A 12,300-nucleotide genomic window follows, 5' to 3' on the forward strand; every position below is an offset into this window, starting at 1 on the left:
CTAGTTATAGATTCGGATGCTTCACTTCAGGTTTACTGTGTCCCTTTGACCTTCTTATTGTCGATGAAACACAGAAATTGCATCGGAAATAAATACAAAAGGCACAATGCCGACTTAAGTACAAGAAAACTGACTCTTCTTACAGTCTATGTTTTGAACCCTTCCTGTGACCCTAGATATAGATTCTCATATTTCACTTCCGGTTTACTGTATCCCTCTGACCTTCTTATTGTCGATGAAACACAGAAATTGCATCGGAAATAAATACAAAAGGCACAATGCCGACTTAAGTACAAGAAAAATGACTCTTCTCACTGTCTATGTTTTGAACCATTCATGTGACACTAGTTATAGATTCCGATGCTTCACTTCAGGTTTACTGTATCCCTCTGACCTTCTTATTGACGATGAAAAACAGAATTTGCATCGGAATTTAATACAAGAGCCACAATGCCGACTTAAGTACAAGAAAACTGACTGTTCTTACTTTCTATGTTTATAACGACTCCTGTGACACTAGTTGTAGATTCCGATGCTTCACTTCAGGTTCACTGTATCCCTCTGACCTTCTTATTGACGATGAAACACAGAAATTGCATCGGCATTAAATACAAAAGGCACAATGCTGACTTAAATACAAGAAAACTGACACTTCTTCCTGTCTATGATTTGAACCATTCATGTGACACTAGTTATAGATTCCGATGCTTCACTGCAGGTTCACTGTATCCCTCTGACCTTCCTATTGACCATGAAACACAGAAATTCCATCGGAATTAAATACGAAAGTCACAATGCCGACTTAAGTACAAGAAAACTGACTCTTCTTGCTTTCTATGTTTTGAACCACTCCTGTGACACTAGTTGTAGATTCCGATGCTACACTTCAGGTTCACTGTATCCCTCTGACCTTCTTATTGACGATGAAAACAGAAATTGCATCGGAATGATATACAAAAGGCCCAATGCCGACTTAAGTAGAAGAAAACTGACTCTTCTTACTGTCTATGTTTTGAACCATTCCTGTGACACTAGTTATAGATTCCGATGCTTCACTTCAGGTTTACAGTATGCCTCTGACATTCTTATTGACGATGAAACACAGAATTTGCTTCGGAATTAAATACAAAAGGCATAATGCCGACTTAAGTAAAAGAAAAATGACTCTTCTTACTGTCTATGTTTTGAACCATTCCTGTGACACTAGTTATAGATTCCGATGCTTCACTTCAGGTTTACTCTTACCCTCCGACCTTCTTATTGGCGATGAAACACAGAAATTGCATCGGCATTATATACAAAAGGCACAATGCTGACTTAAGTACAAGAAAACTGACTCTTCTTACTGTCTATGTTTTGAACCATTCATGTGACACTAGTTATAGATTCCGATGCTTCACTTCAGGTTTACTGTATCCCTCTGACCTTCTTATTGACGATGAAACACAGAAATTGCATCGGATGATGTACAAAAGGCACAATGCCGACTTAAGTACAAGAATACTGACTCTTCTTAATGTCTATGTTTTGAACCATTCATGTGACACTAGTTATAGATTCCCATGCTTCACTGCAGGTTTACTGTATCCCTCTGACCTTCTTATTGACGATGAATCACAGTAATGGCATCGGAATTAAATACAAAAGGCACAATGCCGACTTAAGTACAAGAAAACTGACTCTTCTTACTGTCTATGTTTTCAACCATTACTGTGACACTAGTTATAGATTCCGATGCTTAACATCAGGTTTCCTGTATCACTCTGACCTTCTTATTGACGATGAAACATAGATATTGCATCGGAATTAATTACTAAAGGCACAATGCCGACTTAAGTACAAGAAAACTGACTCTTCTTACTGTCTATGTTTTGAACCATTTATGTGACAATTGATATAGATTCCGATGCTTCACTTCAGGTTTACTGTATCCCTCTGGCCTTCTTATTGACGATGAAACACAGAAATTGCATCGGAATTAAATACAAAAGGCACAGTGCCGACTTAAGTACAAGAAAACTGACTCTTCTTACAGTCTATGTTTTGAACCCTTCCTGTGACCCTAGATATAGATTCTGATGCTTCACTTCCGGTTTACTGTATCCCTCTGACCTTCTTATTGACGATGAAACACTGAAATTACATCGGAATTAAATACAAAAAGGCACAATGCCGACTTAAGTGCAAGAAAACTGACTCTTCTTACTGTCTATGTTTTGAACTATTCCTGTGACACTAGTTATAGATTCGGATGCTTCACTTCAGGTTTACTGTGTTCCTTTGACCTTCTTATTGTCGATGAAGCACAGAAATTGCATCGGAAATAAATACAAAGGGCACAATGCCGACTTAAGTACAAGAAAACTCACTCTTCTCACTGTCTATGTTTTGAACCATTCATGTGACACTAGTTATAGATTCCGATGCTTCACTTCAGGTTTACTGTATCCCTCTGCCCTTCTTATTGACGATGAAAAACAGAATTTGCATCGGAATTAAATACAAGAGCCACAATGCCGACTTAAGTACAAGAAAACTGACTGTTCTTACTTTCTATGTTTTGAACCACTCCTGTGACACTAGTTGTAGATTCCGATGCTTCACTTCAGGTTCACTGTATCCCTCTGACCTTCTTATTGACGATGAAACACAGAAATTGCATCGGCATTAAATACAAAAGGCACAATGCTGACTTAAATACAAGAAAACTGACTCGTCTTCCTGTCTATGATTTGAACCATTCATGTGACACTAGTTATAGATTCCGATGCTTCACTGCAGGTTTACTGTATCCCTCTGACCTTCCTATTGACCATGAAACACTGAAATTCCATCGGAATTAAATACGAAAGTCACAATGCCGACTTAAGTACAAGAAAACTGACTCTTCTTACTTTCTATGTTCTGAACCACTCCTGTGACACTAGTTGTAGATTCCGATGCTACACTTCAGGTTCACTGTATCCCTCTGACCTTCTTATTGACGATGAAACACAGAAATTGCATCGGAATGATTTACAAAAGGCCCAATGCCGACTCAAGTAGAAGAAAACTGACTCTTCTTACTGTCTATATTTTGAACCATTCCTGTGACACTAGTTATAGATTCCGATGCTTCACTTCAGGTTTACTGTATGCCTCTGACCTTCGTATTGACGATGAAACACATAATTTGCTTCGGAACTAAATACAAAAGGCACAATGCTGACTTAAATAAAAGAAAAATGACTCTTCTTACTGTCTATCTTTTGAACCATTCCTGTGACACTAGTTATAGATTCCGATGCCTCACTTCAGGTTTACTGTATCCCTCTGACCATCTTATTGACGGTGAAACACAGAAATTGCATTGCAATCAAATACAAAAGGCACAATGCTGACTTAAGTACAAGAATACTGACTCTTCTTAATGTCTGTGTTTTGAACCATTCATGTGACACTAGTTATAGATTCCCATGCTTCACTGCAGGTTTACTGTATCCCTCTGACCTTCTTATTGACGATGAATCACAGAAATGGCATCGGAATTAAATACAAAAGGCACAATGCCGACTTAAGTACAAGAAAACTGACTCTTCTTACTGTCTATGTTTTGATCCACTCCTGTGACACTAGTTATAGATTCCGATCCATCACTTCAGGTTTACTGTATCCCTCTGACCTTCTTATTGACGATGAAACATAGAAATTGCATTGGAAATAAATAGAAAAGGAACAATGCCGACTTTAGTGCAAGAAAACTGACTCTTCTTACTGTCTATGTTTTGAACCATTACTGTGACACTAGTTATAGATTCCGATGCTTCACATCAGAATTACTGTATCCCTCTGACCTTCTTATTGACGATGAAACACAGATATTGCATCGGAATTAATTACTAAAGGAACAATGCCGACTTAACTACAAGAAAACTGACTCTTCTTACTGTCTATGTTTTGAACCATTCCGGTGACATTTGATATAGATTCCGATGCTTCACTTCAGGTTTACTGTATCCCTCTGACCTTCTTATTGACGATGAAACGCAGATATTGCATCGGAATTAATTACTAAAGGCACAATGCCGACTTAAGTACAAGAAAACTGACTCTTCTTACTGTCTATGTTTTGAACTATTCCTGTGACACTAGTTATAGATTCCGATGCTTCACTTCAGGTTTACTGTGTCCCTTTGACCTTCTTATTGTAGATGAAACACAGAAATTGCATAGGAATTAAACACAAAAGGCACAATGCCGACTTAAGTACATGAAAACTGACTCTTCTCACTGTCTATGTTTTGAACCATACATGTGACACTAGTTATAGATTCCGATGCTTCACTTCCGGTTTACTGTATAACTCTGACCTTCTTATTGACCATGAAACACAGAAATTGCATCGGAATTAAATACGAAAGTCACAATGCCGACTTAAGTACAAGAAAACTGACTCTTCTTACTGTCTATGTTTTGAACCATTCCTGAGACACTAGTTATAGATTCCGATGCTTCACTTCAGGTTTACTGTTACCCTCTGACCTTCTTATTGGCGATGAAACACAGAAATTCCATCGGCATTAAATACAAAATGCACAATGCTGACTTAAGTACAAGAAAACTGACTCTTCTTACTGTCTATGTTTTGAACCATTCATGTGACACTAGTTATAGATTCCGATGCTTCACCTCAGGTTTACTGTACCCTCTGACCTTCTTATTGACGATGAAACACAGAAATTGCATCGGAATGATATACAAAAGGCACAATGCCGACATAAGTAGAAGAAAACTGACTCTTCTTACTGTCTATGTTTCGAACCATTCATGTGACACTAGTTATAGATTCCGATGCCTCACTTCAGGTTTACTGTATCCCTCTGACCTTCTTATTGACGATGAAACACAGAAATTGCATCGGAATTAAATACAAAAGGCACAATGCCGACTTAAGTACAAGAATACTGACTCTTCTTAATGTCTATGTTTTGAACCATTCATGTGACACTAGTTATAGATTCCGATGCTTCGCTGCAGGTTTACTGTATCCCTCAGACCTTCTTATTGACGATGAATCTTAGAAATGGCATCGGAATTAAATACAAAAGGCACAATGCCGACTTAAGTAGAAGAAAACTGACTCTTCTTACTGTCTATGTTTCGAACCATTCATGTGACACTAGTTATAGATTCCGATGCTTCACTTCAGGTTTACTGTATCCCTCTGACCTTCTTATTGACGATGAAACACAGAAATTGCATCGGAATGATATACAAAAGGCACAATGCCGACTTAAGTAGAAGAAAACTGACTCTTCTTACTGTCTATGTTTTGAACCATTCCTGTGACACTAGTTATTGATTCCGATGCCTCACTTCAGGTTTACTGTATCCCTCTGACCATCTTATTGACGATGAAACACAGAAATTGCATCGGAATCAAATACAAAAGGCACAATGCCGACTTAAGTACAAGAATACTGACTCTTCTTAATGTCTATGTTTTGAACCATTCATGTGACACTAGTTATAGATTCCCATGCTTCACTGCAGGTTTACTGTATCCCTCTGACCTTCTTATTGACGATGAATCACAGAAATGGCATCGGAATTAAATACAAAAGGCACAATGCCGTTTTAAGTACAAGAAAACTGACTCTTCTTACTGTCTATGTTTTGATCCACTCCTGTGACACTAGTTATAGATTCCGATCCATCACTTCAGGTTTACTGTATCCCTCTGACCTTCTTATTGACGATGAAACATAGAAATTGCATTGGAATTAAATAGAAAAGGAACAATGCCGACTTTAGTGCAAGAAAACTGACTCTTCTTACTGTCTATGTTTTGAACCATTACTGTGACACTAGTTATAGATTCCGATGCTTCACATCAGAATTACTGTATCCCTCTGACCTTCTTATTGACGATGAAACACAGAAATTGCATCGGAATTAATTACTAAAGGAACAATGCCGACTTAACTACAAGAAAACTGACTCTTCTTACTGTCTATGTTTTGAACCATTCTGGTGACATTTGATATAGATTCCGATGCTTCACTTCAGGTTTACTGTATCCCTCTGACCTTCTTATTGACGATGAAACGCAGATATTGCATCGGAATTAATTACTAAAGGCACAATGCCGTCTTAAGTACAAGAAAACTGACCCTTCTTACTGTCTATGTTTTGAACTATTCCTGTGACACTAGTTATAGATTCCGATGCTTCACTTCAGGTTTACTGTGTCCCTTTGACCTTCTTATTGTCGATGAAACACAGAAATTGCATAGGAATTAAACACAAAAGGCACAATGCCGACTTAAGTACAAGAAAACTGACTCTTCTCACTGTCTATGTTTTGAACCATACATGTGACACTAGTTATAGATTCCGATGCTTCACTTCCGGTTTACTGTATAACTCTGACCTTCTTATTGACCATGAAACACAGAAATTGCATCGGCATTAAATACAAAAGGCACAATGCTGACTTAAGTACAAGAAAACTGACTCTTCTTACTGTCTATGTTTTGAACCATTCATGTGACACTAGTTATAGATTCCGATGCTTCACCTCAGGTTTACTGTATCCCTCTGACCTTCTTATTGACGATGAAACACAGAAATTGCATCGGAATGATATACAAAAGGCACAATGCCGACTTAAGTAGAAGAAAACTGACTCTTCTTACTGTCTATGTTTCGAACCATTCATGTGACACTAGTTATAGATTCCGATGCCTCACTTCAGGTTTACTGTATCCCTCTGACCTTCTTATTGACGATGAAACACAGAAATTGCATCGGAATTAAATACAAAAGGCACAATGCCGACTTAAGTACAAGAATACTGACTCTTCTTAATGTCTATGTTTTGAACCATTCATGTGACACTAGTTATAGATTCCGATGCTTCACTGCAGGTTTACTGTATCCCTCAGACCTTCTTATTGACGATGAATCTTAGAAATGGCATCGGAATTAAATACAAAAGGCACAATGCCGACTTAAGTACAAGAAAACTGACTCTTCTTACTGTCTATGCTTTGATCCACTCCTGTGACACTAGTTATAGATTCCGATGCCTCACTTCAGGTTTACTGTATCCCTCTGACCTTCTTATTGACGATGAAACACAGATATTGCATCGGAATTAATTACTAAAGGCACAATGCTGACTTAAGTACAAGAAAACTGACTCTTCTCACTGTCTATGTTTTGAACCATTCATGTGACACTAGTTATAGATTCCGATGCTTCACTTCCGGTTTACTGTATCCCTCCGACCTTCTTATTGCCGATGAAAAACAGAATTTGCATCGGAATTAAATACAAGTACAAGAAAACTGACTCTTCTTACTTTCTATGTTTTGAACCACTAATGTGACACTAGTTATAGATTCCGATGCTTCACTTCAGGTTCAATGTATCCCTCTGACCTTCTTATTGACGATGAAACACAGAAATTGCATCGGAATTAAATACAAAAGGCACAATGCCGACTTAAGTACAAGAATACTGACTCTTCTTACTTTCTATGTTTTGAACCACTCCTGTGACACTAGTTGTAGATTCCGATGCTACACTTCAGGTTCACTGTATCCCTCTGACCTTCTTATTGACGATGAAAAACAGGAATTACATCGGAATGATATACAAAAGGCCCAATGCCGACTTAAGTAGAAGAAAACTGACTCTTCTTACTGTCTATGTTTTGAACCATTCCTGAGACACTAGTTATGGATTCCGATGCTTCACTTCAGGTTTACTGTTACCCTCTGACCTTCTTATTGGCGATGAAACACAGAAATTGCATCGGCATTAAATACAAAATGCACAATGCTGACTTAAGTACAAGAAAACTGACTCTTCTTACTGTCTATGTTTTGAACCATTCATGTGACACTAGTTATAGATTCCGATGCTTCACCTCAGGTTTACTGTACCCTCTGACCTTCTTATTGACGATGAAACACAGAAATTGCAACGGAATGATATACAAAAGGCACAATGCCGACTTAAGTAGAAGAAAACTGACTCTTCTTACTGTCTATGTTTCGAACCATTCATGTGACACTAGTTATAGATTCCGATGCCTCACTTCAGGTTTACTGTATCCCTCTGACCTTCTTATTGACGATGAAACACAGAAATTGCATCGGAATTAAATACAAAAGGCACAATGCCGACTTAAGTACAAGGATACTGACTCTTCTTAATGTCTATGTTTTGAACCATTCATGTGACACTAGTTATAGATTCCGATGCTTCACTGCAGGTTTACTGTATCCCTCAGACCTTCTTATTGACGATGAATCTTAGAAATGGCATCGGAATTAAATACAAAAGGCACAATGCCGACTTAAGTAGAAGAAAACTGACTCTTCTTACTGTCTATGTTTCGAACCATTCATGTGACACTAGTTATAGATTCCGATGCTTCACTTCAGGTTTACTGTATCCCTCTGACCTTCTTATTGACGATGAAACACAGAAATTGCATCGGAATGATATACAAAAGGCACAATGCCGACTTAAGTAGAAGAAAACTGACTCTTCTTACTGTCTATGTTTTGAACCATTCCTGTGACACTAGTTATAGATTCCGATGCCTCACTTCAGGTTTACTGTATCCCTCTGACCATCTTATTGACGATGAAACACAGAAATTGCATCGGAATCAAATACAAAAGGCACAATGCCGACTTAAGAACACGAATACTGACTCTTCTTAATGTCTATGTTTTGAACCATTCATGTGACACTAGTTATAGATTCCCATGCTTCACTGCAGTTTTACTGTATCCCTCTGACCTTCTTATTGACGATGAATCACAGAAATGGCATCGGAATTAAATACAAAAGGCACAATGCCGTTTTAAGTACAAGAAAACTGACTCTTCTTACTGTCTATGTTTTGATCCACTCCTGTGACACTAGTTATAGATTCCGATCCATCACTTCAGGTTTACTGTATCCCTCTGACCTTCTTATTGACGATGAAACATAGAAATTGCATTGGAATTAAATAGAAAAGGAACAATGCCGACTTTAGTGCAAGAAAACTGACTCTTCTTACTGTCTATGTTTTGAACCATTACTGTGACACTAGTTATAGATTCCGATGCTTCACATCAGAATTACTGTATCCCTCTGACCTTCTTATTGACGATGAAACACAGATATTGCATCGGAATTAATTACTAAAGGAACAATGCCGACTTAACTACAAGAAAACTGACTCTTCTTACTGTCTATGTTTTGAACCATTCCGGTGACATTTGATATAGATTCCGATGCTTCACTTCAGGTTTACTGTATCCCTCTGACCTTCTTATTGACGATGAAACGCAGATATTGCATCGGAATTAATTACTAAAGGCACAATGCCGTCTTAAGTACAAGAAAACTGACTCTTCTTACTGTCTATGTTTTGAACTATTCCTGTGACACTAGTTATAGATTCCGATGCTTCACTTCAGGTTTACTGTGTCCCTTTGACCTTCTTATTGTCGATGAAACACAGAAATTGCATAGGAATTAAACACAAAAGGCACAATGCCGACTTAAGTACAAGAAAACTGACTCTTCTCACTGTCTATGTTTTGAACCATACATGTGACACTAGTTATAGATTCCGATGCTTCACTTCCGGTTTACTGTATAACTCTGACCTTCTTATTGACCATGAAACACAGAAATTGCATCGGCATTAAATACAAAAGGCACAATGCTGACTTAAGTACAAGAAAACTGACTCTTCTTACTGTCTATGTTTTGAACCATTCATGTGACACTAGTTATAGATTCCGATGCTTCACCTCAGGTTTACTGTATCCCTCTGACCTTCTTATTGACGATGAAACACAGAAATTGCATCGGAATGATATACAAAAGGCACAATGCCGACTTAAGTAGAAGAAAACTGACTCTTCTTACTGTCTATGTTTCGAACCATTCATGTGACACTAGTTATAGATTCCGATGCCTCACTTCAGGTTTACTGTATCCCTCTGACCTTCTTATTGACGATGAAACACAGAAATTGCATCGGAATTAAATACAAAAGGCACAATGCCGACTTAAGTACAAGAATACTGACTCTTCTTACTGTCTATGCTTTGATCCACTCCTGTGACACTAGTTATAGATTCCGATCCATCACTTCAGATTTACTGTATCCCTCTGACCTTCTTATTGACGATGAGACATAGAAATTGCATCGGAATTAAATAGAAAAGGAACATTGCCGACTTTAGTACAAGAAAACTTACCCTTCTTACCTTCTAAGTTTTGAACCATTACTGTGACACTAGTTATAGATTCCGATGCTTCACATCAGAATTACTGTATCCCTCTGACCTTCTTATTGACGATGAAACACAGATATTGCATCGGAATTAATTACTAAAGGCACAATGCTGACTTAAGTACAAGAAAACTGACTCTTCTCACTGTCTATGTTTTGAACCATTCATGTGACACTAGTTATAGATTCCGATGCTTCACTTCCGGTTTACTGTATCCCTCCGACCTTCTTATTGCCGATGAAAAACAGAATTTGCATCGGAATTAAATACAAGTACAAGAAAACTGACTCTTCTTACTTTCTATGTTTTGAACCACTAATGTGACACTAGTTATAGATTCCGATGCTTCACTTCAGGTTCAATGTATCCCTCTGACCTTCTTATTGACGATGAAACACAGAAATTGCATCGGAATTAAATACAAAAGGCACAATGCCGACTTAAGTACAAGAATACTGACTCTTCTTAATGTCTATGTTTTGAACCATTCATGTGACACTAGTTATAGATTCCGATGCTTCACTGCAGGTTTACTGTATCCCTCTGACCTTCTTATTGACGATGAAACACAGAAATTGCATCGGAATTAAATACAAAAGGCACAATGCCGACTTAAGTACAAGAAAACTGACTCTTCTTACTGTCTATGTTTTGATTCATTCCTGTGACACTAGTTATAGATTCCGATCCATCACTTCAGGTTTACTGTATCCCTCTGACCTTCTTATTGACGATGAAACATAGAAATTGCATTGGAATTAAATAGAAAAGGAACAATGCAGACTTAAATACAAGAAAACTGACTCTTCTTACTGTCTATGTTTGAACCAATACTGTGACACTAGTTATAGATTCCGATGCTTCATATCAGGTTTACTGTATCCCTCTGACCTTCTTATTGACGATGAAACACAGATATTGCATCGGAATTAATTACTAAAGGCACAATGCCGACTTAAGTACAAGAAAACTGACTCTTCTTACTGTCTATGTTTTGAACCATTCCTGTGAGATTTGATATAGATTCCGATGCTTCACTTCAGGTTTACTGTATCCCTCTGACCTTCTTATTGACGATGAAACACAGATATTGCATCGGATCTAATTACTAAAGGCACAATGCCGACTTAACTACAAGAAAACTGACTCTTCTAACTGTCTATGTTTTGAACCATTCCGGTGACATTTGATATAGATTCCGATGCTTCACTTCAGGTTTACTGTATCCCTCTGACCTTCTTATTGACGATGAAACACTGATATTGCATCGGAATTAATTACTAAAGGCACAATGCCGACTTAAGTACAAGAAAACTGACTCTTCTTACTGTCTATGTTTTGAACTATTCCTGTGACACTACTTATAGATTCCGATGCTTCACTTCAGGTTTACTGTGTCCCTTTGACCTTCTTATTGTCGATGAAACACAGAAATTGCATAGGAATTAAACACAAAAGGCACAATGCCGACTTAAGTACAAGAAAACTGACTCTTCTCACTGTCTATGTTTTGAACCATTCATGTGACACTAGTTATAGATTCCGATGCTTCACTCCCGGTTTACTGTATCCCTCTGACCTTCTTATTGACCATGAAACACAGAAATTGCATCGGAATTAAATACAAAAGGCACAATGCCGACTTAAGTACAAGAAAACTGACTCTTCTCACTGTCTATGTTTTGAACCATTCATGTGACACTAGTTATAGATTCCGATGCATCACTTCAGGTTTACTGTATCCCTCTGACCTTCTTATTGACGATGAAACACAGAAATTGCATCGGAATGATATACAAAAGGCACAATGCCGACTTAAGTAGAAGAAAACTGACTCTTCTTACTGTCTATGTTTTGAACCATTCCTGTGACACTAGTTATAGATTCCGATGCCTCACTTCAGGTTTACTGTATCCCTCTGACCATCTTATTGACGATGAAACACAGAAATTGCATCGGAATCAAATACAAAAGGCACAATGCCGACTTAAGAACACGAATACTG

The sequence above is a fragment of the Schistocerca serialis genome, unplaced genomic scaffold, assembly GCF_023864345.2.
Source record: "Schistocerca serialis cubense isolate TAMUIC-IGC-003099 unplaced genomic scaffold, iqSchSeri2.2 HiC_scaffold_1417, whole genome shotgun sequence".
Taxonomy (NCBI): Eukaryota; Metazoa; Arthropoda; class Insecta; order Orthoptera; family Acrididae; genus Schistocerca; species Schistocerca serialis.